Genomic DNA, 8379 nt, shown 5'->3' with positions numbered 1-8379 from the left:
TGGCCTGGAACTTGCTATGTAGATGAGGCTGCCTGCCTTTGCCTCTAAAGTGCTGGAATTAAAGGTGTACATCTTTCATATAAATTTTGTTTTTAATTTTTAAAAATTGCCGGGCAGTGGAGGCACACGCCTTTAATCCCAGCACTCGGGAGGCAGAGGCAGGCGGATCTCTGTGAGTTCGAGACCAGCCTGGTCTACAAGAGCTAGTTCCAGGACAGGCTCCAAAACTACAGAGAAACCCTGTCTAGAAAAACAAAACAAAACAAAACAAACAAACAAACAAACAAAACAACAAAATTAGAAAAAGAAAAGAAAAAAATTTTTAATATTTACTTATTTTATGTATATGGTGCTCTATCTGCATGTACACCTTCCTGCCAGAAGAAGGCATCAGATCAGTTTTATTTTTTTAAAGATTTATTTATTTATTATGTTTTTTTTATGCCTGTAGGCCAGAAGAGGGCACAGATCTCATTACAGATGGTTGTGAGCCACCAAGTGGTTGCTGGGAATTGAACTCAGGACCTTTGGAAGAGCAGCCAGTGCTCTTAACCAGTGAGCCATCTCTCCAGCCCCATCAGATCAGTTTTCAAGGAGAACACAAGGCATGCCATGGGGTCCCGTAGACTTGTCTGCAGTTACCCTGCTCCAGTCAGCTTCTGCACATATGTGGAGTCTCGCTTATGATCTTCCTGGTGGGTACCCATCTGGGGATGGGAAAGGCCCAATTTGCTGATGCATTGTTGCCCAGTTAATAGCCAGGTAGCCTGGCCTCTCTTCACCCCCCTTCCCCCATTTTTCTTTCTTGTTTATCTTTGAAGCGTTCTCATACAGTCCAGGCTTACCTCAAGTCCACTCTGTAGCGGAGGCTGACTTCGTACTACTGATCTTCATGCCTGTAAATTCCTATTTCTGAGCCCACAGGCGTGTTCCACGTGCTTAGTTTACTCAGTGTTGTTGATGGAATCCCGGGCTCCATGCATGCTAGGCAAGCTCTACAAGCAAGAATTACACTCCTGGCCCATATGTGACACTTAAAAGGATCTAGTATGGCCAGGCGGTGGTGGCGCACGCCTTTAATCCCAGCACTGAGGAGGCAGAGGCAGGCGGATCTCGGATCTCTGTGTGTTTGAGGCCAGTCTGATCTAGAAGAGCTAGTTCCAGGACAGGAACCAAAAAGCTATGGAGAAATCCTGTCTCTGGGGGGGGGGGGAGATCTAGTTTGGCTGGTAGTGCTGGCACAGGCCTTTAATCCCAGCACTCTGGAGACAAGGCGGGTGGATCTCTATGAATCTGAAGACATCCTGATCTACATTACAAGTCGCAGGCCAGGCAAGGTTACATAGACTCTGTCTCAAACAAATGAACAACCAACCAAATTCTAGTATGTAAAGTGGCCACTTGTAATCCTAGTACTTGGTGGAAAGAGGCAGGAGGAACCTGAGTTGAAGGCCAGTTCAGTCTGTATAGCTAGACCCTGTCGAAAAACAAAAGCAAGCCTTACAGAGAACCACAGTTTAGTTCCCAGTGCCTGCATGGTAGGTCATACCACCTGGCTTCCTGGGTACTACCCATGCACATGCATGTGGTATACATACATGCAGGCAAAACACTAATATACATTTTCCCCCCAGAGGGGCTTAGAGAGATGACTCAGTGGTTAGAAGTGTACTGTCTTGCAGAGGATCTGAATTTTCACACACAGAGAACAAATAAAACTAAAACTAAAAATTAGGGGGTTGGAGAGATGGCTCAGCAGTTAACAGCACTGGCTGCTCTCCCTGAGGACCTGGGCAAATTCCCAGCACCCACATGGTAGCTTACAACTGTCTCTAACTCTAGTTCTAGGGGATCTTACACCCTTACATATATGTAGGCAAAACACCAATGCACATAAAAATAAAAATTAAAGGTGGCATACACCTTTAATCCCAGCAACTGGGAAGCAGAAGCAGGTGAATCTCTGTGAGTTTGACCCAGCCTGGTCTACAGAGCAAGTTCCAGGACAGCCAGGGCTACACAGAGAAGCCTGATCTTGAAAAACTTTAAAATAAATAAAATTTGTGTGTCTGTCATCTGTAGGCTGGGTGTGTTTTATGCTGAGTGTGTTTGTGTGTACGTGTGTGTGTGTGTGTGTGTGTGTGTGTGTGTGTGTGTGCACTTAAGGAGGCCGGAAGAGGGCATCAGTCTATAGGCATTGTGAGCCACTTGAGATGTTGGCTGGGAACAGAATTTGGGTCCTCTGTGCAAGCAAGTGCTCTTGACTGCTGAGCCATTTCACCAGTCATCGAAATATTTATTTTTGAGAAGAGTTTCATTATATAACCTTGACTGGCTTGGGACTCACTACGTGGAGGATTGGGACACAACTCACAGACTGACCTGGTGAGATTAAGGGCAAATGTCACCAAGCCCCACCTATCTCTTGTTTGTTTTTTTAAAAGATTTATTTATTATGTATACAGTGTTCTGTCTGCATGTTTTGCCTGTACACCAAAAGAGGGCACCAGATCTCATTACAGAGGGCTGTGAGCCACCATGTGGTTGCTGGGAATTGAACTCAGGTCTTCTGGAAGAGCTGTCAGTGATCTTAACCTCTTAGCCATCTCTCTAGTTCAAGCCCCATTTTAAAATAAATCTTTTTTTAAAAAATTATTTTTAATTTTATGTGCACTTGTTTGCCTGCATTATCTGTATGAAGGTGTCGGATCAGTTGATACGGAGTTACTGGCAGTTCTGAGCTGCCATGTGGGTCTGGGACTTGAACCCAGGTTCTCTGGAAGAGCAGCCAATGCTCTTAATTGCTGACTCATCTCTCCAGATCCTTAAATAAATTCAATACTATAGGCTGCCAATCTTGGTGGCTTGGGAAGCAGTAGCTGGGGGATCACTGCCAGTGATTTCCTGACATAAAACATTGTGTTGTTGTCCTTTATTTATAGGAAAAGAAAAGAAAAAAACCCAGCCTTTTTGTTTGAATCCCTGGCTGTCCTGGAATTTGCTATGTAGGATTCCAAGTAGGGCCAGGTGGTGGTGGTACACACCTTTAATCCCAACATTCCGGGAGCAGAAGAAGGAGAATCTCTGAGTTGGAGGCCAGCCTGGTCTATACAGCAGTTCCAGGACAACCAGGGCTTCACAGAGAAACCCTGTCTTGAAAAACAAAGCAAAAAAGGTTGGCATTAAACTCACAAAAATCCACTTGTCTCTGCCTTCCGAATGCTGGGATTAAAGACGTGGGATACCATGCCTGATCACTACCAGATATTTTTCTTTTCTTTTTTTTTTTTAAGTTTATTTATTATTATGTATTCAATATTCTACCTCTATGTAGCCTGCCTGCCAGAAGAGGGCACCAGATCTTATCATAGATTGCTGTGAGGAACCATGGTGGTTGCTGGGAATTGAACTCAGGACCTCTAAAAGAGCAGTCAGTGTTCTTAACCTCTGATTAACCTCTGAGCCATTTCTCCAGCCCCAACCACCAAATATTTTTCAAACTCAAGTAGAGGCTTGGAATCTCTACACTTGCACTAAGTTGTACCCTCCTTCCTTCTTAGGAACGGGAAGGAAAATTGCGACCTGGCTGTGCCCACCTCACACACTGCACATTTCACGCACTCATCCTGCTACCCACCGATTCTGAACCCGAGGGCGGCTAGGAGCTGATGGCAGCTCAATAAATATTTGGAAAGCTAATTAATGGGCCTCAGCAGGTTCTGCAGGAAATGTGGCCAGGGCAGAGCCTTGCAGAGCAGTCGGGGCCACGCCAGCGCCAGGATCAAAGAGTTTCCCAGCCCTGCCCTTGGCCTCGCGTGGGCTCTGTACCGTCCTTGGGCAGTCTGACCGTTCCTCGGCTTCAGTTTCCACCCTGGGTGCTCATTTCCGAGCCTAAGGGCTCGCTTTCATCACGCCTATCTCCCATCAGGACCACAAAGTCCCCTCCCCCAACCTTGAGTCCTCGCCGCAGTGGCGCTCCCTTTACGCAGGCTTCCCTGGTTGAGGCCCAGTTTGGAGCTGTGCGCACGCGCAGAGCCGCCCAGCGCCCCACAGGGGCGGCGCGTCAGGATCTAGTGCGGCGTCTGGACCCACCCACCCCCTTGCTCGCTCAGAGGACCGGCGCGCGTGCGCGCAGCGAACTCCTGCGCGTGCGCACAGGGAGCGGAAGGGTGGCCTGGCGCGCGCACGAGGCCGGGCGGGCGGCGGAAGCCGGAGTCGTGGACTGGGTAGGAGGGAGGCGGGCGCGCGCGTGGCAGGCGCGCGGGCTGCGTGTGTTGGGGGGGCGGCCTGCCGGAGCTGAGCGGGCACGCGCGCCAGGCTCTCCCCTCGCTTGGCAGCGGCTGCGACGGCTTCTTTGTTTCGCGAGGAGAAGCGAGACGCCCACTCTGTCCCCGACCCCTCGTGGAGGGTTGGGGGCGGCGCCAGGAAGGCTACGGCGCCGGTACCTCCGGGTAAGGAACGGAGACTCGCAGGCGAAACGAGGCGCCCGGGGCTTGGGGAAGACGGTTTGAATGAAGCCGAGGCGCCGGGAGGGGGAGGGGGCAGCCGGGCGACCCGAGCGGGGTCGGGGTACGGCGGCGCCCGAGGGTCAAGAAGCCTTGCGCGCGGCTCAGGCCGCAGTGCAGCGAGATCGTGGCCGCTTCCCGGCTCCGTGGCCGGCGAGGCGGGTGGCCCTGGGCCTCGTGGAGGCCGCGCGCGCGTTCTCGTGAGGTCTTGGGACAAAGCTCCCTCCCTTTGGCGTTCCAGAGATTCAGATCTCTCAACTTTAATTTCTGTGACCCCCAACTTTCAACAATGGCTGACTGTTTGGTCTTTTCTGTCCTGTTTGTAACGGGTGCGATCTTAATGCGCTGTGGTCGGGCGTCTGGAGCAACATTTTACCTCAGATATTGATGTCCAGAGTGGCTTGGACGCAGTCAGGAACCCTCTTCGTTCCCAAGACATCTCTTGTTTTGACAAATTTTATTATTGAAGATCTTGAAGGAAAAGTAAATAACTTCTTCCGTTCCTTGCAGGTAGTGACTTTGAAATGTTTTCCTAAAAACTGAAAGATGCCTAGGAACGTTTGCTCACGGAGGCATTGTTTTTCTCTCGAGTCCCTTGGCCCTCCCTTCCCTGCTTTCCATATAGGGCTTTTTATTTTAAAGCATCGAAGGCATCGACTTGATGCCTTTCCCACTTGCAGGGACTCCAGCTGCTTCTCAGGATTTGGAAACAAGTTTAGTTTGAATTGACAGACTGGCTTTGAGTTTGATGCCCCGCGCCGGCTGTCAGCTTTGCCTATGTGGCCTTAGGCAAAGTCGCTTCTTCCCTACGCACTTGGTTTTCTCCTTTGTACAAGGGAAAAACTGTTCCTGCATTATCATCATTATTATTGTGATTTCTGAGACAGGATCTCACAGAACCAAAGCTGACCTCCAACTCCTTAAGTAGCCCAGGCTGGCCTTGAATTCCTCCTCCTCCTCCTCCTCCTCCTCCTCCTCCTCCTCCTCCTCCTCCTCCTCCTGCCTTCCCCTCCCCCCTCCCGCCTCCTCCTGCCTCCACCTCCCAAGTGCTGGGTTGAGAGGTGTTCAGCCAGTGTTCTTGCACTGTCGTTGACTGCTCCGTGGATAGTCAGTCCTTACTGTGTGACACATGTCTTCAGGGCAAGGGGCTGGAAATGAGAGGGCATTGTCCTTGGCCTGCAGATGTATTCATTCATTTTAAAAGTGCTTGGTTTGTTTTGACTTTTTTGTTTTGTTTTCTTGGGTCTCACTGTGTAGCCCTGGCTGTTCTGGAACTCTCCATGTGTCTGGCTGGCCTCAAACTCACACACATCTGCTTATCTCTGTTGCCTGAATGCAGGAACTAAAGGCGGCATCACCATGCCTTGTGGGCCTACTCGTGATTTATTTTTTATTTTCGGAGACGGGGGTTTCAACAGTCGTGGCTGGCGGTCAAACTTGCTCGCTCCATAGACCTGAACTCACAGAGATCCTCCTGCTTCTGCTTCCCAAGTGCTGGGATTAAATGTGTGTGCTGCCACCACCAAGCTCGTAATATTTCTTTTCTTTTTTGGTTTTTCTGTTTTTTTGTTTTTGTTTTTTCAAGACAGGGTTTCTCTGTGAGTTTGGAGCCTGTCCTGGAACTAGCTCTTGTAGACCAGGCTGGTCTCGAACTCACAGAGATCCACCTGTCTTTGCCTCCCAAATGCTGGGATTAAAGATGTGCGCCACCACTGCCCGGCTTGGGTGTTATTACTTTTTTTGAACTGAAAACATTTTTTTGTAGGCTGGAGAGTTGACTCCATGGTTAAGAGTACTTGTTGCTTAGGACCTGGGTTCAATTCCCAGCACCCATACGGATGTTCACTACCTCCTTAGGCACCAATCTTGATATACATGCAGGCAAAACACTCATACACATAAAGTAGTAAAAATCTAAAAAACAACTTGTTTAATTTTGTGTGATATGTGGAGGAGCAGATTTTTGCCCATGGGTCTTGGGGATTGAATTCTAGGTCATCATATTGACAGCAAGTGCTTTTGCCTGGTGAGCAATCTTGCCACCAGGTAGTTCTTCGGAGCTCTAATTCATATGCAAACCCCTGAGTCCTGGCATTCATCCTGTGAAACAGGTGTGACCGGTGCCACCTCACCTGGTGATGGGCTTCAGTGAAATGACATTAAAAGTTAGTCTTCTGGTTTCATTGTTGTTATTTTATTTTGTGGTGCTGGGAACAATGCAGAGCTTACAGTGATGGTGTGGTTTGAATGAGAATAGCCCCCAGAAGCTCATATTTGAAAGCTTGCTGGACCTGTTTTGGGGAAGGTTTAAGTTTTGTGACTTTGGAGGAGGTGTTTAACTGTTGGTGGCCTTGAGGCTCCAAAGCCCACGCCAGCCCAGTCTCATTCACTCTCTTTCTTGTGTATTGAATAAATGAGTTTGAGGCCATCCTGGTCTGCAGAGTGAGTAGGGGGCCAGGACTGTTTCTCTCTCTCTCTCTCTCTCTCTCTCTCTCTCTCTCTCTCTCTCTCTCTCTCCCTCCCNAGTAAAAGAGGAAATTTGAAAACAGTAGTTCTTTATTTTCCCTGAGAATGTCAATGCCATCCAGGCTTGACAGCACAAATCTCTAATTCATCACTTGAGGAATGTATAGAGGAGTTCCAAGGTTAACCTCAACTACACACCGAGTTTGACATTAGCCTAGGCTATACAATACTGTTTGTGAACAAAACAACAACAAAATGAATGAATTTTAGTATTAAACCTATTTATAGTACAAAGAACTCAATATGTATCTTTTTTTTTTTTTGGATTTTTTGAGACAGGGTTTCTCTGTAGCTTTGGTGCCTGTCCTGGAACTAGCTCTTGTAGACCAGGCTGGTCTCGAACTCCCAGAGATCCTCCTGCCTCTGCCTCCCGAGTGCTGGGATTAAAGGCGTGCGCCACCATCGTCCAGCCTCATTTTTTTTTTTTATTTAAGAAAAACCACCACCAAGAGTTTATTCTTAAATAAATGCTCAGTCTACAGCCAGGTTAGATGACAGACAGGTGGGCAGAATGGCAGGAAGTGCAGATCCAGGTGCCCCTTTCTGTGGGTGAGCAGATGCCATGAGAGGCAGGGTCAGCTGAGGAAGGCAAGCAGGTACACGAGCTGAAGGGGACAAACCGAACCACTTAGAGTCCACTCTGTATGCCAGGAAGAGCAGAAGGAACCATTTCCCCATAGTTTAAATGGTGGTGCCAGAGGGAGTAGTCCTGAGCTCCCAGGCCCCTCCCAGGTTCCCTGTGCCCAGCACAAGGCATATGGAGTCCCAAAAGTACATGTCAGGGCCACCTGCCTGCCACCGTGTTTTCCTCACAGATCCATCTGGGGAGCCTCTGCCTGCTGGGTCTGAGCCCTTTCTAGGTACACTCTGGGCTCCTGAGCACCACAGGTAGCGATACCCTGGGCTGGGCTACTAGGTGCCAGACTGCTGGCCAAGGGAGAAGGGAAGGAGGGTGGGTCTTCATGCTCCTTCACAGGCCAGGCTCAGTGCTGGTGCTCTGGTTCCGACTTCCCTAGGAATTCCCTCATATCCGTGGAAGCTCAGGGCTCTTGTAGATGTACTTATGTCTGTAACCAAGGTCTGAGTGAAAGGGGACATTCTCAGCATGCAAGATGAGCCGAGGACAGGAGATGGGCTTCATATTCCCTCATTTGCGAATTTAATTCCACTGCTTATAATGGGGTCGAGGAAGAACCCGTCAAAGCCAGGGAAGTTCGATATATCACTGAAAATGGGTGACTTTGCTTCTTCACCGATATTTGTGAATGGAGACTCTAATATGAGGGCATCTGGCGGCGTCTCTCTCTCTCTCTCTCTCTCTCTCTCTCTCTCTCTCTCTCTCTCTCTC

Source organism: Alexandromys fortis, unplaced genomic scaffold, assembly GCF_014885135.2.
Source record: "Alexandromys fortis isolate MF-2015 unplaced genomic scaffold, M_Fortis_MF-2015_v1.1 scaffold_242, whole genome shotgun sequence".
Classification (NCBI taxonomy): Eukaryota; Metazoa; Chordata; class Mammalia; order Rodentia; family Cricetidae; genus Alexandromys; species Alexandromys fortis.
This window is presented reverse-complemented; position numbering follows the sequence as displayed.